The sequence below is a fragment of the Macrotis lagotis genome, chromosome 7 (genome assembly GCF_037893015.1).
Source record: "Macrotis lagotis isolate mMagLag1 chromosome 7, bilby.v1.9.chrom.fasta, whole genome shotgun sequence".
Taxonomy (NCBI): domain Eukaryota; kingdom Metazoa; phylum Chordata; class Mammalia; order Peramelemorphia; family Peramelidae; genus Macrotis; species Macrotis lagotis.
In genome coordinates, this window is record NC_133664.1 from 186,909,819 (window position 1) to 186,933,127 (window position 23,309).

At 35.0% G+C, this 23,309-nt stretch overlaps 1 protein-coding gene across 7 annotated transcripts in view; it reads left to right on the forward strand.

Annotated features, from left to right (window-relative positions):
• The first annotated feature begins 2,380 nt into the window (after positions 1–2,380).
• Positions 2,381–23,309, forward strand: part of SOX5 (SRY-box transcription factor 5) — a 1,270,393-nt gene continuing 1,249,464 nt past the window's right edge. For 4 of the 7 annotated variants that reach the window (XM_074194251.1, XM_074194252.1, XM_074194250.1 and 1 more), the window contains exon 1: positions 2,987–3,371. The gene's annotated coding sequence lies outside the window, so the exon portion shown is untranslated. The other 3 variants (XM_074194255.1, XM_074194256.1, XM_074194253.1) reach the window with 3 other exon arrangements.

Sequence of the window (23,309 nt, forward strand, 5' to 3'; positions counted from 1 at the left end):
GTGTTTGTATCATGATCATCTTTATGAAATGATGGCCAGACTTCTGGTGATCAGTCTTTCCAAATTTAGATAAGTTGTTCTTTAAACAAAAGTATACAGTTCATCCCTATGCAAATACTTGGAAGTTTTTTTTTTTAAACTTTTTACTTTATTTGCCATAGAAAGTGTTCCATTGCCAAAGCCTGAAGAGCCTGGTGTTACCTCAGGCCATGATGAAGCATCAAAGTAGTACTTGGAGGAAATTCAAGATAGAGTGCAATTATTCTTGGATTCTTAGACCATGCTTGCAAATGACTCAGACCTATAAGTGAAGAAAAACATAGATAGTTCCATACGCCAATGATAGGAGTCTCTCCAGGGTATGTAAGGCTACACTGACCCAGCAGTTTGGATTTTATTGTTATTCACAATTCCTCTTATTAACCAATTAAGAAAGCACAGTAAAATTTAGAACACACATTTAAAATGCCATATACAAGGTAACATACAAACAGAGCATGATTATTATGGTGCTCATGAATTCCAAATAGCTGATGATTTAGCATCACCATAAATACTCTTGAACTTATTTGATTTTTCTGTTGTTTAGTAGTTTATACCTACTGATATTTATGGAAGAGGAAGCTTTTATCTATGAAAGTGAATATTGTCTGTTCTTAAACTTCTTTGAAAAAAAATTGACTTGTGCTTTCTGATTTGCATTTCTCACTTTTTGTTCCAAGTAAAGGTGTTCAGCTACTTTTAGAAAACAGCTAACAAATAATCAATCATCAAACACCAACCCCAGTTGGTATGGCCACATCATCATACACCACCAAGTGTAAAGTCTCAGGTATTAGCAATCCACCTCCAGAAACTAATAGATATAGGGTTGGTGTTGTAGAAAGGATGTATCACTTTTCTTGGTGAATGTAATATGAGTGAGTAATATGTGTTGCATTTGTTCAGGAAATGTATTTGCCTACCAACTGAAGTTTTAACTCCAACAAGAAAAGGCTGTTGGCTGTTGAGAAACTGTATGCACACACATACACACACACACACACACACACACACACACACACACACACACACAGACATCTATATGCAAGCTCTTAAAAATATCCCTCTTACTCTTAAGTGCAATTCCATTCCAGGCAATTTTAAGACTAAACAGTATGTGGTCATTGATCTCCTGGTGATGTTGCACTCTGGGAAATACTGAGAATGCACAGAGACAAGGCTATAGTCAATAGATGAGCATTTGAAGAAAATTTTTTTAAAAAGGGGGAAAGGATCATTTAAATAAGCATGAGGAATAGGGAGATCAATGAGAAAAAGAAAATAGAATCCAAAACACATTTTTTTCCTTTTTAGTCTCATTTTCTACTATTCTGTTTTACCTATCTCCTGGTCCTCCCTTGTCCCCTTCTGTACTCTAGCTCTAGGAGAATAAAATTGCAAAGTTTTCTTCTTCCTAATATAAGGTATAGAATTAAATGGGACTTTTTGTTTTTTGGAAAAAAATTAGTAGCTGTTTTAAGTCAATGAAAAATAAGATTAAAAGATACAGAACTGCAAGGATCCAATGAGCAGTATATGCTGCTTGCTCCCTTCAGAGTCAGCACATACTTTAATCAACTCAAACAGTTTATGCTCAGCGCATTACCTAAGGGTTTTCTGATGATAATGTAAGTTTGTAAAGGACTCCTTTGAGCGTTCTCTCTCTCTGTCTCTCTCTCTCTCTCTCTCTCTGTCTCTCTCTCTCTCTCTGTCTGTCTCTCTGTCTGTCTCTCTCTGTCTGTCTCTCTCTCTCTGTCTGTCTCTCTGTCTCTCTCTGTCTCTCTCTGTCTCTCTCTCTCTCTCTCTCTCTCTCTCTCTCTCTCTCTCTCTCTCTCCTTCTCTGTCATAGAAAAAGAGTATGTAACTATTAGGTCAAACCTCTGCCCAAACAGTGTGTTTTTGTTTTTGTTTCTTCTAGAGAAGTGTTTCATTTTAAGGAGTGTTGAAGTCAGGCACGACCCGTATGTATCCTCCAAAAACATCCGCTGGGTCTAACGCATTGATTTGTTGGGCTTAATCCACACACAACAAATACAAACTAACTGAACTCTCCCAAAGGCAGAGATGGAATAGCTTCAAAACTTTTTTTCTTTTGGAAGGAGGGAAGGAGTAGGTAGAACGTGAACTCTAAACAATAGTTGCTATTTGGTGGGATCTGTCCGGGGAAGGAGACCGAGTAAGTCGACAATACGGATCAAGGAGAAAAATCCCCAGGGGCTGGCTGCAGTGATCTTTTTTTTTTTTTTTTGAAATCAAACGCTTTCCCTCTTTCAGCCTTTGCACCCAGTAGACAACTGCTCCCGTTACAGAGGTTTTGTGGACACACACACACACACACACACACACACACACACACACACACATAGAAACACATTGACAAACAGCGATGTTTACTGTTGGCAGATTGAGAGGGGGCTCCTGGAAGGAGATCAGGTAATGATTTCACAGCCATGAGCGAGGATTTCTGCGCGGTGAAGAAGTTGACAAAGGGGACTTGATTAAACATCCATGCATATTTATAGATGCATTGAAATCGAGATATAACTATCTAGATATATTCCTATATCCATGACTCCATTGCTCTCCAGCGATTACATTTTATTGCTCCTTTAAGTGGCAGGCAGATTTTTTTTTTTTTAATTCTTACACCGTGTTAGTAATCACTGTGTTATTTTACAATCTAGTTACTCTGCAGCAGATAGGGGAGAAAACTATCTCTCTCTCCTATTTGGCCAGACTAAGCAGGAGGCTGGGGGGGGGTGCGGGGGGGAAGCTCCAGTAAGGAGGTCAGGGTTTGTTTAAGAAACATCAGAAGAGATCTGAAGTGAGAGAGGGAGTCCCCCCCTTCCCCTTCCCCTCCCTCCCTCCTCCCCCCCCCCCCCCCCCGCACCACCTCTTCAGCGTGTGTTGAGGTGACTGGCGAGTGTACAGAGAGCTGGTGAGGCTGCCCTCTCCTCCCCCATTGTTTCCAGTGTCTTTTTGCCTTTGTTATTTGCACTCGCATTGTGTTGTTTGTCTCTGAAGCCGCCTCATGACCAGCAAAGGGATTTCACCTCGTCCTTGAGAGCAACACAGAAAAGAGTGAGCGAGCGAGAGAGACAGAGGGAAAGACACACACACACACACACACACACACACACACACACACACACTCTCTCTCACTCTCACTCTCTCTCTCTCACACACACACACACACACACATACACACATACACACAGGGGGAAAAAATACGATCTCCCCAAATCCATCTCCAATCTCCTCTTGTTTCCCCCCAGCCCATCACTGTTCCACTTTGCATCCCACGCAAGAGGAGACTTTAAAGAGACCGGGTAAGGTGCCTGAATCTAATCATTTTAACTTTGTTGTTCGTACAGATATTGTTGTGGGCAGATATCCAAAGCAGAAGAGCTTCCCTCTGCTGTTCACAGTGCTCTCCACTCAGCACTCATTTTCAGCTCCAGCTGGAGAATAAGGAAAAGGAAGCGGGCTGGGGGGGGGGGGGGGGTGTAGGGAGAGGGGGTGGGGATCGGAGTTTCATGAAGTGCTTTATAGGAGGGGGATTGGGTTGAGGGTAAGGGAGGAGGCGAGAAGGGGGCATCTGGAGGTTTGAAACCTTAATGTCATCATCAGGGACAGCTGCCCAGTGGGATGCTTCAGCGTATGCGTCAATCCAGCCTAGAAAATTAGATAACTTTATATTTTCGTTGAGAGGCTTGTCTTTATCAGGGGTGCTGGTGGTGGGAATGTGGTGGACCGTATTCCAGGGTCTGATTTTTTTTGTCCATCTCTGACACGTCAGGGGGCACACCCTGAAAGTTGGACAAAGCCTTCTACTCCCCACCCTTCCTAGAGTTTAAGTACCCCCTTTCCCCCCACCCCCAACCTTTCTATTTCACTTTTCTTTTCTCCTTCGCCATCGCCCTCCCTCTTCACAATTGAGGGACATAGCTCATCCTTCATTATTGAGCTCTCCCGAGACAGGAAGCTTTAAATTATTTTAATTGCAACTACTTTCTGAGTATGTGTGCAAAGTGAAAAGCACTCACGTGGTTGTGTCACTTTAAGATCTGGTTTAGGAAGCCTCGCTTATACTTCGGGCTTGAAAAAAAAAATAAAAGGGAGGGGAAAAAAAAGAGGTTATGGAATCGCGACCAGTTCCAAACTTGTATTTGGAAATGTTTGAGAATGCTAGCTGCAGTTTGGAGATTATTGATCCACTTGGCAAGGAATTCACCCAAAGCCCGTTAGAGGAATCGACTGCATTAAAAAAAGCAGTTATTATCCTAAACAGTTCGTAAAGTATTTTCCTAGTAAGATTTGAACTTTCTAGGGTCTTGAAATGGTCTCCCAGCATGAATGAAGTTCAAAATATTAATCATTTTAATCTTTGCTTCTAAGTTAAAACAGGTCAAAATGAGAATTCTCCGAATCTCTACAGTCTCTCTCCCCTCTCCTTGCCAGTACTGATGTGGGAGTTAACCCTGTCTTTTAAGAAAAGTTTCAGGATTTGTTTTAACTCAACTTAGATCTTAGAATATCTATAGCAATTTGTCAAGAAGGGCATGGTCAGATTTCCCCAGGGATTGCTTTCAGGCTCAGCACTGTACTATATGCAAAGGCAGGACTAGTGGAAATCTGTGGGATTGGGGGTAATAAGTGTGGGAATCTGCAAGAGGACTAGACAGAGTGATTTGTTTCCTTACTGCTCATAAATAATGGCTCCTAGCATCCTTAAAAAACAGCCCACACAAACAAAACAGACCAATGAAGTAAAGGCGTGGGAGATTTGTAGGCATTGGACATTTCAATTAGGAAAGCAAGGGAGAGCTTTTGATCAGAATTAGAGAAGAAAACCTCGATTGCAAAGAGTAATTTATCTGAGAGCGTTGGTTTTGAAATATATTAAATTATTTTAAAGTTTAATTTTATAACTTTAAAAACGAGGAAACTTCTGAAGAGTATTTTCAGAGTTGTTGAATTTTGATCTGTCTAGTTGAAAGGAATTCAGTTTTGTGTAGATTGCTGTCAGGCCAGATAATGAAAGAATCCAGTCTCAATTGCAGATGCATAGAACAAAGTTTTTGGCGGTGCTTCTTCTGGACTTAAATATAGCTCTCATAAATTCAGCCACAATGATTTAAAATCATGAATACTTTTATGAAAGTGATGTTTTCTTAAGCATCGTTGCAAAGTTCTTTGGCAAATTTTTGTCATCAACTGTTTATCAGATGTATGCAAGATAAAAATCACAAACTACATTTATAACTATTTATAAATGATGCAATAGCCCTAAAGCCTTATACTGGTAGAATTTTCCTTTGGTTTTTTTTCCCCTAAAAGGTAGATCTTTAATCACATGAGATGTTTAAAAACACTTAATTTGGGGGTTGGGAAAGGATGTGCATAATTATTTAGTTATTTGTGATAATTATATAGCAGCATCCTTGCTTGAAATTATTCCACTCTCCCCATGCTCTAAGCCCCACCCCCACCCACCCCAAACTTCCTATGCAATGGTATTCTCTTCTAACAACTCTACAAGGGAAATAAATAGCTGGGATTTTTTTCTTTCTATTTGGTTGCCCTTTGTGAATGGACAAGGTAGTTTAATCTTACTTAAACAAGAAAACTTTGTAAAAATCTAATTTCATTTCACATGGAATTCATGTATTAATTCTGTTGTTGAGTTTATACTGTTCTGGTTGAGTGATATGCTATATACAGGATTGAAAACTCTCAAACATGTTTGTAAATAATCTGGCATTTTAGATCCAGGGGTTATTTTAAGTTAACTTGGTTTTACTTTAATATGCATGAATGCATATCCTGTTTAGTCTGATAGATGGTTTTTCAAATGTTAAAATAAATTTATGTGTATTATGATGCCATATTGATAGAATGTATGGGAATAAATAGAAGATGATGAAAAAGTTTATAGTTTTTTGGTAAATGATTTCTTTGTCTTCTTTGTGTGGGACAAGGCCTGAAAATGATGAAATATTAAAATTTCTAGCATATTGGTCAGAAGTATAAGAATAAGCTTGAATGATTCAATATTTTCCCCATAAGACAAATTAGAAACAGTGCAATACTTACAAAATATGCCTAATCACTCTTTCAAAAAATTGATGTTCACATTTAAACAAATCAGAATAACTTGATTAGGTTTATTCAGATTGTATAAGCATGTAATGGTTCCCTATAGAATGAAATTTGTTCAGAATAGACTATCTCCCAAATATCTTGAATTTCAAATATAATATATTTTTAAAGTAAGACAAAATTCATTTTTCTAAAAACTATACCTATTAGATATTAAGGATTATTATGATTATCATAATTATTATTAATTTCTATACCTATTCTTCCATGAATTAGAGTGTGTTATGTTAAGAATTTTGAAAGTGACCTGAAAGACATAGCTGCCTAGGCCTTATTTTAGCCTGATAAAATATTTTATTATTGAGAGGAAGGATTCACTTAGCTCCTTTAAGAAAAATAAAAAGAAGATTCTTAACTTGGATTTAGATGATCAATATAATGAAAATTAATTTTGGTTCTTATGTTTTAAAACTCCATTGACAAATTTTCTTCATTTGGTTTGCATATGTTAATGATTTGTATTTTGAAACTTCTCTTAAAAGCAGCATTTTGGTTCATTTAAAAAATGCCACAGTAAGTTATCTAAATAACTCTTTGAATAAAATTCCTAAAGGCCTCAATTCAGTGACTGAATTAAAGGATTATGGTGCTTAATCTAATTATGATCTGTCCATTATTATATTTTTTATTTGGAGATGGAAGGAAGATTGAGATGGTAACTTTCTTAAATTTGAGAGTATTTTTTTCTGAGTACAATATAAAATAAATTATATCCCACATTTCCTATTTATAAGAAGGGTTTTAGATTTGGAGATGTTGCAGTTTGTTGCTCAGTTAAATTTTGAGTACCAATCTTCATAATGATAAAACAATTCTTTTTAAAAATTATGAAGTGGTAGAGCCTTAAAAACAACAAAGAAGATGATAAAAACTGATCTGACCTTCTAAAGGATGATGTGTACCTTAAGGTGATGGAATAGGGTTGAAGTGTAGAAATAATGAACCACAATTTCAGGGAGGTCATAATGTGACACTGGGTGCAAAATTATTTAGCTTTTCTAAACTTTAATTTCTTCCTCTCTTAAAAGAGGGAAGGGCCAGTCCTAAACAAAACCGTAAAGTAGGGGAAGTTGATTTTCAATAAACCTTCTTATGTTGTCTATCCTAGATTTTCTCAGTCCTCTTGTTTACCTAAGGGTCACTAGTGTGTTGCTTTATTAAGGCGTGCATCATTCAGTAGCACAATCAGGACATTTTCTTTCTTAATAACTAACTCATGTCAATGTCGCTGAAGAGATTTAGTAGGGTCAAGATAGCTACCTTAAAGTATTTTGAAAGACTATATTGCAAAAGGGTTGTACTTAATTCATTTTATTCTAAAATAACAGTGAGTAGAAACGGCAGAGAAGTAGATTTAAACTTTATGAAAGGAAAATCTTCCTAACATTTGAGACTTTCAAAAAGTGGAATAAACTGGTTTAGGAAATATTGAGTTCCTCCTCACTAGATGTCTTTTAAACTAAAGTTAGACAACCACATATGTTGGCTTTCTTGTAGAGAGGATTCATTGTCAAGCACCACTTGGATTCTGAAATCCTTTCCTTTTCTGAAATTCTGATTTTTGCTTGAGAGTTTTAAAATGAAATAGTTGTTCAACCCAGATTCAACCTCCTTTTCTAGTTATGCATCTCTCTGATCATATCCTATATACCACCTGTCTTGTGCAATTTTCTACTGATAGTATTTGCAGTTTACTCATGCAAGCCATGTACCTCTCCATTGCCTCTTGGGTGACCTATAGCCATAATTTTTTAGAGATTATAGTGTTCCATGAATCAAGGCCATGCTGTTTCACTGGAAGAATATTGATGTTTTAAAAAGAATCTTTGTTTCATGGAAAAACTCAGGATCATTAAAAGTATTGTGCAATTTTCCAAGGCAATCCACCTCCTCTCCTACTCTTTATCAAATATGAACTTAGCTCATTTTACATGTGAAATTCATGTTCAAGATTTAGGTATGCATCCTATATCATACTCTTGAGAGGTGTTTCATTCTTGGTTTTTATATCCTTAAAGGCTATTGTCTTGTGTGACACATAGTGGAAATTTAAATTAATATTTAAAGATTTTTAAAATACTAAATGCTCTTTTAGGGGTAATTAGGATGAACTCTTCAATCTTCCGGGGCTGGATAAAAAATTTCAACTGAAAGCAGGAGTGTATAGAGGACCTTACTATTTATTATCATTTATTTCCTTGTTCATTTGAACTTCTTTTCTGGTAATATTTTATCATGGTGGTAAGTACTTTTGGCAAGCATGTAGCTCACTGTTCATGTTTTATGAAGTTGGAAGAATTCATGAATTTAACTAGAGATCCATTATGAATTTATATTATATAATCTCAACTGGTTCTAACTGCATCAAGGCAAACTTTTGGCATCTCAGTAATCAATTTGTGATTCTACTCATAGTAGCTTTTCTGAATATTCTAATTTTTTCCTCAAGCTCCCTATAAGATACCATCCTTACCCCACTATTTTAGAAGAAATACTTCACTAAAAATTTGCAGCTATTAGCTGAGTTCTCTTTTTACTCCTCATCTCACATCACTCAAGCATCTTCCCTCACTACTCTTTCCTTTGACTTTACAGATGAAGACCTTGATCCTCTATCTCTTCCCTACCAACTTCCTTAGCATATTTCTATCTCTGTCATCCTCATTTACGAATCTTCAATCTCTCTCTTTCCTACTGATTCTCCACTGTCTTCAAATTCACTCAACCTTTTATACTTTAAAAAACCAAAAGGTAAATCAAACACACAAACAAAACCCTGTCACTAGATCCAACCATCCCTACTGGCTACTCCCCTATACCTCCCCCTTTACTTCCTCTCCTCTCACTTTCTTCTCACTTCCTCTCCCTTGAACTTTGGCTTAGACATCATTCAATTGAAACTGTTCTCTCTAATGCAACCAGTGAACTCTTAATTTTGAAATATAATGATCTTTTCTAAATTCTCATCCTTCTTGAACTGATAATTACCATCCTTTTGAATACTTTCTCATATCTAGGTTTAGTTGATATTGTTGTCTCCTGGTTCTCATACCTTTTTAATCAGACTTTTGCTCTATCAATTCTGTACTGGACCTTCTTCTCCACTCCCCTTTACTATTTTACTTAATGAATTCATTGACTTCCATGAGTTCAATTCTTCTCAGATCTATATTTAATTCTCATCTCTCTTGTGCTTCAATCTTGCATCATTGATTGACTTTTGGACACCTCTGACAATCTCATTCAGTAAAGGTATATAAAAACCATCTCACTTAAAAATTATCTTTCTTTCCAAATCCCCCCCCCCATTTTACCATTATTTTTGAGGGCAATGCTATTCTCCCATTTTTCTTCCAGTTATCCGGGCTCATCAACTCCTCATTTGTGCTTACCCTATATATCCAATCTATTGCCAAATTTTAATATTACTGCTTTCACAACACCCCCATCTCTCCATTCACTGAGCTGTCACTTTGGTGGAGTCATTCATCTCCTACTATCTGGACTATTGTAATAGTCTTCTAATTGGTCTTTCTGACTCAAGTCTATCACTATTTCAATTTATTCTCAACTCAGATGTCAAAGTGATTTTCCTAAAGCACAAATCTTATCATGTCATCTCCTACTCAGTAAACTTCAGTGGTTCCCTATTATCTCCAGAATCAGACAAAAAACACTGTTAGATGTTTAAAACCCTTTAGAACCTATTTTCTTTCTAATATCCTTATATATGCTCACTTCCATTACTCTCTAATCTACACTTGCCCATTTGTTGTAAATATTCCAACTTCCAACTTGGTAGTTTTTCATTGGTTGCCTCTCATGCCTTGTGTATTCTCCTCCATCACTTAAGTCTCCTGGCTTCTCTTGCCTCCTTCAGGACAAACTCATATTTCACACTCTGCATCAGGGCCTTCTCCATTGAACCTCTCCCCATCCTTGATGGTCAACCTCTCATAATCAATGCCTTTCTTCTCAGATTACAATGTATTTGTCTTGAATGTACATAATTATTTGCATGTTGTTTCTCCCATTAGAATTTAAGACCATTGAGGTGAGAAACTATTTTTTCTATAATTTTATCCTATGCACTTAGTAATGTACTTGACACGTTTATTAAGCTTGGATTTAATAAATGCTTGTTGACTGAATGAATGACCTTATATTTAATAATCAAGTATATTATCAAAGAAAATTAGTTTTATAATAATTTCAAGGAATCTTGACTGATTTGATTTATGCATATTTCAGAGGGACCTTTAAGGAAGCATTTTACTCTGTTGAAAAATAGTTAACAAGCAACAAGCAGAATGATATTTTCTATTTTCTCTATGTTTTAGTCACTTGTGTGAATGCAAATAGGTAGTCTTGTTTAGTATTATATGCAAAATCCTACCTGTTTCTTCTCCAATCTCCCTTGTGACTGCCCTCAATGTGTTTGTAGAAGATTCTCATTAAGATTTTTTTTCAAGATGGAGAGTAGGCATTCATTCAACTAGCATTTATTAAATTTTATTAAATACCTACAATATGCCACTCAATATGCTAGGTGCAGAGAATACCCAGATTGAAAACAACAACAAGCCTTGCTCTCAAGGTGCTTACATTCTACTAGAAGCAAACAGTATTTACAAAGTTTAGTCTCTACAATATTATATACATACAATCATACACACATATGCCATAGTGGATAAAAGATGTGGCATAGTTTGTCATGATATGGCATTAACATGGCATAGTGAAAAAAGAACTGGTCTTAGAGTCAGGAAAATATTGGTTCAAGTCCCCTGCTGAAGTCTATAGGCTATCTGATACTGGATAACTTACATAATCTGTCAATACTCAAGTCAACTTTATGAGAATATGAAATCTCATAGCAATTAAGTGGCACAGTAGATAGAGTGAAAAAACCCCAAATCAGGAAGGCTCATCTTATTGAGTTCAAATCTGTCCTCAGACACTCACTAGATGTGTGACCCTGGGTAAGTCACTTAACCCTGTTTGCCTCAGTTTCCTCATTTGTAAAATGAACTGGAGAAGGAAATGACAAGCTACTCCAGTATCTTTGCCAAGAATACCCTAAAAGGAAATGAAGAGCCAGACAGGACTGAAATGACAGAACAAGAATTATCCTAGCAGATGTTGATCTGCATTAGTTGAAGAATTTCCTAGATGATTTCCTAGATACACCTAAATGACATTATTATATATTATATTCAATTATGCAAAAGCATTTGCATATACATAAACACTTATTCTATGCTACTCACAGTGCTAGACACTGGGAATTAACTTGTGCAGTCATTTAAGTCATGTCTAGCTCTTCTTGATGCCATTTGGATTTGAATGGATTCCATTTGAATTTCTTGGCAAAGATACTGGAGCATTTGGTCATTTCCTTCCCCAACTCATTTTGCTGATGAAGAAACTGAGGCAAACAGAGGATTAAGTGACTTGCCCAAGGTCTCAGGGCTAGTAACCAGTCATATTTGAATTCAGGTCTTCCTGATTCAAGGCTTAGTGCTCCATCCACTGCACCATCTAGTGAATACACATATGAATACATAGTTCTGACTAGCAACTTGTGTGATCAAATGGTCTTTCATAGACTGACTCTTAATTGAGCTCTGAAGAAATCAAGATATATTGGATCTAAGGAGGGAGTTTATTCTATGCATGATGTACAGCCAATGCAAAGGCAGAGATAGAAAATGAAAGGTTGTATAGGAAGAGCGCCAAGGAAGTCAGTTTGGCTGGAATATTACGAATATGAAGGGAACTAAAATACAATAAAGTTTAAAAGGTATGTTAGAGTTTAACTGGGAAGGGTTTTAAATACCAAGAGCTATTGTTTTGTTTTATCCTCAAGGTCTGACCAAACCCCTGGAGCTTCCTGATATTGTCCAACCTGTAATTTAAGAATATCAATTTGTTAGATATGTGCCCTGGAAAGAAATGATTAAGGCTTGCACTTGAGTGCTGGCTGTGTGAGTGTAAACAAGGATGTGAGAAATGTGGTGAAGATAGAATTGACATGATTGGCAATTGATTGGAAGCAGGAGTGTGAGGAAGAGGGAAGAGTTGAGAATGACTATATTTAAACCTGGATTGCTGAAAGAGTTATGATTCTATCAACAGAAATAGGGTAATTAAGAAGAGGAGTGGATTTTTTTTGATGGGAAAAGATAATAAATTCTATTTTGAACATATTTTCTTGGAATAGTAAAATAGCTTGATTAAGTATGTATTAAATATTTTTAGGTCAGATAATATCATATAATTCCATAATAGCTCTTTTGTAGCAGATGAAAAATTGAGGCATAATGAGTCTTGATGACTTGTCTAAAGACACATACCTAATAAAAGGATCAGAACCAATACTCATGGATTTTAATTTCTAGTCTGGCATGGTTTCTACTACACAAGGATGAATAATTATATATAACATTGCATAGTTCAGTGGTGGAAGATTCCAAAAGTTTCTGACTTCCAGACAGAGGAGTTAAAACATTATTTAATAGCAAATAGGAAGACCCTAAATATTTTTGAGTAGAAAAATTATGAAATAGAAGGGCATTTAGGTAGCTTAGTGAATAGCATGCCAGTCAGGAAGACTCATCTAAATGAGTTCAAATTCAGTCTCAGACACTTAACTATCTGTGTGACCTTGAACAAGTCACCTAACCCTGTTTGCCACAGTGCTTCATCTATAAAATGAACTGGAGAAGGAAATGGTGAAACATTTCAGTATCTTTGCCAAGAAAATACAAAATGGGGTCACAAAGAGTCAGACATAACTGATACACAGCCATTCAGCAACACACTTTCCCTTCAGTAATGATGAATAGTAATAAATAAAACAGGATAGTTTAGTGGTGGGAGATTCCAAAATTCTTTGAAATCCAGGCAGTGGAGTTTAAGCATCATCACTGAAAATGACAAGATCAAAGTGAGGTAAATGAAAGGTATCTCATATACTATATATTCCCAGCTTCTGATTTTACAAAACAGGAAAGTTTTAGCCCCTAAAGGAGAAAAGATTTGAAGATCATGCAGCTTCTGGAATTATTATTCTTTCCATTCTATTATATTTAAGGAAGATCTGACTTTCTTATGCAAAATGGATTAAAGTGAAGTTACAGAGGTCAATTATTGGCCTAGACAAGTGGTTATGAAAATTAGGGAGGAAAATGACAGGGGCTAATGATATTTTCTCAGATACTTAAAAGTAAAAAGTTAGTGGCAATAATTTTTTTAAAATTTTGTAAGGCAATAGGGTTAAGTGACTTGCCCAAGGTCACACAGCTAGGTCATTATTAAGTGTCCGAGGCTGGATTTGAACTCAGGACCTTCTGACTCCAGAGCACTATCCACTATACCATCAAGCTTCCCCTTGGAAATTAAAATGTAATTAATGGCGGGGATTTCAAGTATCACAACAATCTCCTTGGGGGGGGGATAAATTTTTAGTAGAATGACTTCGTTTCAAGACCCCTTAAATCAGATCATGTCAATTGGCCATTTCCCCCTCAAGTGGGCAAGTCTTTAACTTCATTAGGTCTCATTTTCTCATTTATAAAATAGGGGTAATGCTTTACTACCCATCTGGTAGGATCATTTTTGGGAAAGCATTTTGTAAGCTTGTAAAAGCTTATATAAATGTGATCCATTGGTAAATGTAGAGTAGTAAGTAAGCAATGTAAAAAAAAATAAATATGTTTTAAACGTGTCAGTTTTTATATATAAATATATATATGAAAGGAGATAACATTGCTTGTGTTTTAATTCTATGTTATCTAATTTAGTAAACATTACATAGAGTAAAAATATTTTTGCTTTATTTGTTATATGATTAAAGTCCACTATCTTATACATACCCTTTGCCCAAGAGGTACCATATTGATTTTCTAAAAACAAAACTGAATTAACAAGGATGTAAAGGAATCCATAATTTGACTTTGAGTTTCTGTTATCACCAAGCAATTATTTAGGAGTCTTAAGATCTAGAATCCTTCTTGGTCCTGAAGAAGATCTTAAATGATGGAGGTAAGGGAAGAACAGGGAGGGTCCAAGAGTTAGAGCTGAAGTCACTGTCTTATGTCTTGCTACATACTGCTAACAATTCCATCATTGTGAAGAGCATTATGAAGCTTTTCACAACAGGTATTCATGACTTTGTTGCATTAAATTTCTTCATGTAGTAATTTCTTTAGAGCCCTGACCATTAAATACTACTTTATAATACCAAATCCAGGATGTTATAAGTGTTTGGAGACTTCGGTCTTGAACCTTTTAGATTCAGGGAAAAAAAAGAAGGGAAAGTATCAATTTCTAGTGATTTATGAGATTAGCACTTTAAAATAAGTGATTTAGTCAATAGCAATTTTGTACAGTACCTTGCACATTTGTCAAGTGAATGAATAAATACATGATATTCAATAATATAATTTTGTAAGGATGCTTTATAGGGAAGAAGTATAAATCTCTTTTATTTATATCAACCTTTTTACCCTAGGTAATTGTAGGCAAATCTACAGTACACTATAATAGTGTAAGTCTTGCTTTATCTCATTATTTTAACTTCCTCTCAGGTAAAATCAAAATGTAGACATTTATTATGGTTTTAGTCATTTATAATCATCAATTTGTTATCAACACAGCTAGAATTAAATGTGGTGATATAGAATATGTAGTCAGGGAGAAGTACAGTATATCTTACCTTCCAGGTCACTAGTCTGTGGAAATAGGAATTTAATCTGAGGAGACACTCAGTCATTCTTGGGTTTGGCTTCAAGGATAATGTGCCAGAAAGTACACTATTGACTAATGTGAGGAAGTGGGAGAAGGGGCAGAGAAAATTTAGTGGGTTTGGGATGCATTTTTTTGGTCACAGCTTTGAATTTATCTACTTTTATATTAGGGTGGGCTGGTGAAATGTAACAAATGCTTTTATAAAAAATAAAAACAACTGGTGACCTATATTGGATCTCCTAAGAGGTATATTAAGAATGGAAATGATTCTTACATAAATAAGTTTATACATTAAAGATGTTTAAGGTAATTTTTTATTATTTTGAGATAAGTATTCTTATGACAATTTTCATGCCTTTATATTTAAATTTAATCAAATTTTTAAAATGTGAATATATATGATGTTAACAGGCAATCCTCACTGACTTTTTTTGCTTTTAGTTAATTTTCCATAATCCATTAGGAAGATAGTATATTCTATTATTTTGCTCTTCTAGGCTTTCGATTCACTTGGGAAGGAACAAGCTGCAAGCCTGTCACTTTATCTTGAACCTCAAATACCTTACAAACCTTTTCTCCCCTTCTCTGTTACTGTTCCTAAACCAACTTGCAACACCACAAAGAACTGAACTCAAGTGGCCCTCAGCACCATCTCCTGCTGTGATGAGTCACACAACTAGAGGCACTTTGTTGCATTAGATTTGATCACTGCCATGAGCAGTCCTTCGATTGTCAGCTAAGAGACCCTTCAGGGAGTTGTCCCTTAATAGAAAGTCTCTTTTCTTCCCTCCTGTAGTAACTTTAAATTAAAAGAAACTGTAGAGAAGTTGGTGGTGTGGCAACAATTCATTCTTTTACCCACTGTGAAACCAGCATCTAAGAAAATTGGAAGAAAATTGAGATATTGCTTTTTTTTGGAAGGGGGTGTGGGAGATTGTGATAGTGATAGTGAATGAGGATCAGAATAGTTAGGTTCATTCTGAAAAACAATTAGTTTTAGAGGGATAGATTTTCCCTAACAGGTCAATATCCTTTGATCTCAGATTCTGAAGTTTTGCTTCTTGCTTTGAATACTTTGTATGGAAAGTGCAGATTCAAAATACATTTGTACTTTAAGTTGTGCTCTTATAACCCCATGATTTTTTTCCTCCACTAGAATTTGAGGTGACTGTTAGAAGTAGTTTGGGGTAATGTCCCAATCGGAATAGAAACCTGCCCTATAGAAATGAAAACATGATCTCATTATTGACTAGTCAGAGTACTTTTTAATAAGAGTGGAGTTTTTAGGGATTCTTTTTGGGACAAGGTTTACAAAATCTGGATAGTATGCTATATAGGGTAAATTATAGGTAGAGCATGGTTTGTAGCAAATATTTGAGAGCTAATGACTGGGATTGATAAATAAGATAGACTAAAAATGTGCAAGATGATGAACAGGAGAATAAGGGAATTCAAGAGAGAATAGATTGCATAGAAAGTTGCCTGTTCATATGACAAACTAGATTAATCCAGTGGGCAATGTAAAGAGTTTATGTAGCCTTAAGGAAGAGAGTGTGAATCTGATGTGTTATACAAAATAGATTAATTTGGTCTGATATTATCAGAAGTTGAGCAAAGAGTCAACATTAGTGTTTCTGGAGAGACTAGGGAATGTATCATAAATGAATTTTTTTAGTGGATCTAAAAATTAAACTATTGGCTGTTTAAGGTAGTGAAAACCTTTAAGATATATTAGATTGTTAAAAATAAAATTCACATAAAAATCTTATATCAAGATGTTCTTGCATGAATTGAAAACAAAATTGATATAAAATAAAGGAGTGATTTTTTTCCAGCTCACAATTGAAAAATTCACTCTATTGTTGAGCACCTAGTATTTCTTTCCTTTTTGATTTGTATATTTTATCAATCATCATAGAGTTATTATTGTGTAAGGATTACCACTTTAGGGTCAGGGTCCTGAAGGTATTAAGAATCTTGTATAATAAAAAGAATCTTGTATAGCCATAAGTAAAGAGACAGTTGTCATCATTCATTCTTCACTTTTAAGTTGACAGAAATTACTAGTTATCACTTGAAGGGACTGGGATGTTTACTAGTGTAATGATTTCAAGTGTGGTTTGAGTACTGCTAGAAACGGTTACTGTCTTTCTAATCAGGAATGTCAAACTGGAAAATAGGTTAAAAAAACATAAAAAGAAATGATAAACAACAGGAGTTTTACTAGTAATTTAATGTTAACATCTACGAGAGCCTCGTGGCTAAAGCTCTATGCACAGCGCTTTGGAAATAAAAGGAGATTGTGAAAAGAATTAGCAATACAAGGCATTTTAAGTGCTTTATTGCAGAGGCCTGTGATACTCTGTGAAATCCATGCTGTCTCCTTCTTCCTGCTGTGTTTAATTTTGGCATCTGATGCTATTACCTATCCTTGGAGAAAAAAATATTATCCCCTGTTAGCTCTTTCAAACTGCAGATCACATTGCATGAGTTTTAATCATAATGTTCCTAACTTTTTTTTAAGAAATGAGGTATAATGCCATGAAATTTCTCAGGGTGAGGCATCAGACTTATTAAGGGGACTAGTTAAAAACTGGTAGGGAATATGGGAGAAATAAAGTTCAGAGAGTGATCTGGCAGTTAAGAGAATTAAGTCATAATTTAGAATCAAGTGAAAGTATGCTCAACATGGAGCCAGGTGAGAAGTCAGGAATCTTAACTTTGTGTAAGGAGTTATCATGAACAAGGTCAGACAGAATCCAGGAGCAAAGGTAGCTTTTTACTTCACTGGACTAGACACACCTTTTTGGTATTATTTAGAAGGATCTACCCAGATATAACCACTTTCTTTGTTGACCTGGTATTTGCTTTCTTCTTCTATAATTTACTATGCACAGCTTCTTACATCAACCTTTAAACTGCGCAAAACCAAGTTGAAAGCACTCTATTTTCATAACTACTCAGAATGATAGAGCATGAGCCCTCACAGATGTGTTTTACTTTTAATAGTTAGGAAGAGGATATGATTAATTCAAATCAAAGGCTTTTAATGAAATAGTACTGCTAGAAAAATAGCAATAAAACATTTCTATCATAAACCTCGTTAATACTCTCCCTCTCTATCAGGAGGAAGAGATAGGAAAACATTATAGGGGAACAGGAGTAGAAATCCCATGGACGTTGGGCTTCCTTACACAAGAAGGAGCTACAGATGGGTCATTGAATCTTCTGGTAAGGAGATCACACTACTCTTATTGGGTCTTCTTCCTGCTGGTCTCCAATAGTGTTTAGTTTAATTTAACCTTGTGACATTCTGATGGATATGTGGTAACTTACAGACTGGTAATCACTTCTGGGCATTGCTTCCTGAAGGTTTCATAGAGATACTGTTCAATATTGTTTTTCTGGTCTTTGCTCATGTGTAGTGCCACTTGAAATGGGCTTGCAGAGTTTTTTTCCTAATTCCAGCTTTTTGGCTTCATGTGAGGTCCCCAACTAGGATCCTAGCTCTTTCTCAAATGAAGAAGAGTGAGTTCTGCCATGATTTTTGTATCATGAGGTCCATTGGCTCTCCCCCCCCCCCACAACTCTTTCAGAAAGACAAACATTCTAAGGTATTCAGTCTTTGACCTAGGAGAAAACAGTAACTGATTCACCCTCAACATCTCTACCCTGATACCTCCATCCAATTAACCCCCCCCCAAAAAAAAACCAGAGTTATATCTGTTTATCTGAGCATTTGGATAGAAAAAAAAACTTCTGTGTTGCAAGGAGAATCTTTGCTCTAGGCAGCTCCCATATAACTAATAATCTTTTTTTCCCATTCAATGTTTCTGTTCACTGTAGAGAATTCTATCAAGACAATGCTATTTGACTCAGGGTTAGAGGATCCATATAACTTGCTATTTAGCATATAGAAAAAAACATTTTCATTATCTTTTTACTCTTCCTTCAAACTTCCAAGAGCTTATGGGATCCCCCAGTTTCATAATTCTGAAAGTGTTTTTGTTTCTGAAGATGAGTTGACAGGTTTGGAGAAAACATAAGGGAAGAAAACTAAGCCAAGGGGTAGTTCATTATCTTCCATTAAGTGCATTTTTGTTATATATATATATATATATTTTTTTCCAGGCTTTTAGCCTGCCCTATAGTTGAAATCACCAGTGTTAAAATCCTCTTTATTCTGACCAAAGTCTAGTACATCCCCCCTTTTCTACTTCCATAGTTTCCACTCTAGCTCAGACACTTATCAATTGATGCCTGGTCTGTTGCAATATCCTTCTAGCTGACTTTCTTAACTCTGTACCCTCCAACTTAAGATATATCACTGATAGATTAATCTTCTTAGAATATCTTGTTAGTCATATCACCTTCCTATTCAAAACCTTCTATTGCTCTCTGTTGTCTATAATACAAAATTCCTCAAAATGCTATTCAGAGCCCCAAACTATTCTTCTTAATGCCCCTAAAAAATTCCTTCTATTTTCCAACCTTCTTCCTTGTTTTAAAAATGTTTCCCTTGCATTTATCAGGTTCCTACAAATCTTTCAAGGTTCAGGTCAGCTCTTTTTCTTCTTTTCAGTTGTTTTTTTCCATTAAGCTGGAAAATGTTTTCTCACATATAATATTTTATTATCTTTACTACATGTAAACTCAATACACTGTATTGTATTGTGTTATTTGTGTGCAAGCCATTGCCCCAGCTACATCATAGGACCATACAGTTAGAGCTAGAAAGGACCTCAGAGTTCCAATCTCCTCATTTTATAAACAGAATAATGAAAGTATGCCCCCAAAATCTTAAATGACTCTCCAATGGTCACACAGGTATTAAGTAACTGATTATACTCATTTCTTCTGACTTCATATTCGGGAGTCTCTTGAAGGTAAGAAAATGTCAATACTTCTTTTGTGCTCACCTTGCATCACACAGAACCTAATTTAACACTTTGAACAATGTAATTGCTCAATATAGCTTTTTTTCACAAATGAATGATTAAGGATTAAAAAAAGGCAAAACTGACTGTTAATGGTTAGAAATAAGGACTAAACCTGTGAATTCACTGATTCAGGGAATTCCCAGATGAGGAAATTTTTGCTATCCCTATAAGTTGACAACTTTTCTGTAATTTATAATTTTAGAGCATTGCCTGGCCAAAATGCAAAACATGTGGCTCACAGTCTGTATGCCACTCTTTAATACTACTGATTAGGCCTGAACCAGATTAAAATGTAATTGGGAAATATTGAACAAAATAAATTAAAGACAATAAGGCATAGATAACTTTTTAAAACTACATTAACATGTAGTTAGTGTTTACTGGTCTTTGTTTCAATTTGAATCTGATATCAAGGATTAAGAAGTTAAGTGACTTGCCCAGGGTAACATAGCTACTGTGTGTTTTGGAGGTTTTTCATCATGAGTGTGTGTGTGATAGATTGAACTGCTTTCCTGCTTTTGAGGCTAGTTCTTTATCTACCATGCCACATTCTCTCTTTCCCTTTGATTATGATCAACGTTAAAATGTATGTGTAAAATGATTTATTGGCATACATTAGTTTATTAGATTATCCTCGTTGAGGATAGGTAAGTGGGAGAGAGAATTAGTGGTGACAAGACTACTGGATGGTGGATAGGATGTATATCCCGAACCAAAGGAAAAAGAAGTTGTTCAAGTGAGTGCTATGAAGCAACACTACCAATTGAAAGTGCTTCTCAACTATAGGAATTAGGAAGCAGATTAAAGGGGGATTTGAGGTTTGTGAGTTTGGGGTTGACAGTCTTTGAAATAACATAGTTCTGGAGTCCTGAGTTATGTTTTGTATAAACTAGAGTCAAAATGACTTAGCATTTCCTTCTTTAAGCTCACCATTTCCTTGTAGTTAACTAATAATAGGTTAAAACCAAGCTGACACCATTATTCTACTTGCTCTCTGGACCTACTTCAGGGCATATAAACCTATCTGATGTGTGAAATCTGAATGCTTTTGATTTTTTTCTCTTCCTAATTTTCCTCAGATTCATAAAATCATCCAGACATATGAAAAAAAACCTTGGCAACATTTGTATATCTTAAGTATCGTTCAAATTTTGAAAAAACTATAAATTACTTAACATGTCTCTCTTAATATAAACTGAACTATAAAAGTTTGTTAAGGTTCTATTCGAGCAGACGGAATCTGACCCAAAAGAATTGCCAACAAAACATCCTGTGCCTAAAATTAGTTAAGATTACTTTTTTAAATTAAATTACTTAGTTCTGGTTTTAAATTTTGATTTTTCATTTTCTTTTGGTTGCATTTTAATCTTAATGTTTAAAAAAGTCTGTTCTTTCTAACTTATTATCATGTTCTAGAAATTTTGATTAGAATACTTTAAGCTTCTCAGAGAAACAAGAACTAAAAAGTTAAAGATAACCTTGTTACATTTTGTGAAAAATTAAGTGGAAACTAGCTAAGCAGTCATTAGATAAAAAGTTGGATCAAGTCAGCAACTGTAGAGTTAGGTATATACTAAGATTTTGGATCATACACTTTGAAAATGTTGTTGTTGTTGAATAGTTTCAGTCATGACTAAGTCTTTGGACCCCTTTAGGGGTTTTCTGGGCAAAGATCCTAGAGTGTTTTGCCATTTTCTACTCCATTTCATTACACAGGTGAGAATACTGAAGCAAACAGGGTTATGTGACTTGCTCAGGATCATACAACCAGTAAGTGTCTGAGACCAGATCTGAACTCAGAAAACAAATCTTCCTAATTCCAGGTTCAGTACTCCATCCACTATACCACCTAATGGTCCTAAAAGCTGAAAAAATAGGTTGTTGTTGAAAAGGCAGCCCTGGGCTGAAATAATTTTTATGTTAACATTTTTTTGTTGTCTATGTACAGATAAATATTCACCAAGATTAAATAAGGAAGATATATGTGTATCTTATATATAATATTGTTTATTTGTTGGAGAATATGCTAAATTAGAAAATATTTCCTAAATTATCTTACTCCAAATTTGCCATACTAGTTATTCATTTTTATCTATACTTATATGTCTTTATCCATACTTCTATGATGATCAGACTGATGCAGTTACATTTTTTTCATATGTTCAAAATATATATAACATAATAGATAGGGACTTTTGACTTGCAGATCTATTTTTTTTAATGCTTAATAGGCCTGATTTTGCCAAATGACTAAGGTAGTAATACTTAAGAAGAAATTTTAATTCAATTAAGTTTCTTCATCCAAGAAGATCAGGGTTGTGCTTCTGTTTTTACTTAGTTGTTTATTGTTTTCTATTTAACTGTATATTTAATTAATTTAATTTATTTGTATATTTATTTCTTCACTATTTCAATAGACTTTTCAGAACCTTAGAGAAAAAAAATCATTATCCTTTCAGGCATATTTGCATGCTGCTGACTCTTTTTTAAAAAAGACTAATGTTTAGTTTTTATCATTTATGAATTTAAAAATTAAATATGAGAGAGATCATTTTATTCTAATTTTTTTGCATCAATGCAATTATTTATTGTGATTTCATCAATAATCCAAACATAAAAATAACATGGAGCATCTTGGAACTTTACCTTTTGTTTCAATGTGAGTAAATTAAATAATTCTGAATCTTACTGTCCTATATTCTGATGAAACAACTTTTACAATAACAAATTCACTGAGATGAAACTCTACTAGAACTATGAAAGACTGTTATATCTGTTCACTTTTTTTTCTAATCCTAAAAAAACAACAACAAATAACAAAGGCAATTTTATACCAGTGTTCAAAGATAAAGGAACATTTTCTAGAGGTGCTTTTGTTGAATTTTTTTAGTACAGTTTTCAATGCTGTGCAGTTATAGAGTGAGCTATTTTGGAACTGTGCATACATTAGTGCTCTGGTACAGCATTATACAGTAATGTGAGAAAAAGTATAAGATCACACCTTGTTTAAATTTGCAGTTTTTGTGCATAATCTGACAGTGAACCCCTGTCAGGTTTTTGACTGTATATAGAAGAAAAAAAGTTTACAGAAGCCTACAGACCAGTGCAGGTTGTGTTTGTATGACAGTTTAGTGTAGAATTTTTCTTTTGGGTTTTGTTTTAAGTCATTTTTTGAAAGATCAAAGAGTTATGCTAAAGTCAGTACATAATACTTTAAATCTAGTTCAGGTATTTACTTTTTTTCCTGATAGAATACTTCAAACTGTATAATATATCCATACAAATGAAAATATAGAAGATCTCAGGTTCTACATATGTAAAATGTAAGATTATGTATTAATGAAATTTACTTTTAAAACAATACTTATCACCAACTTTTCCAATGAGCACAACAAGTTTAAGATATTCACCTTG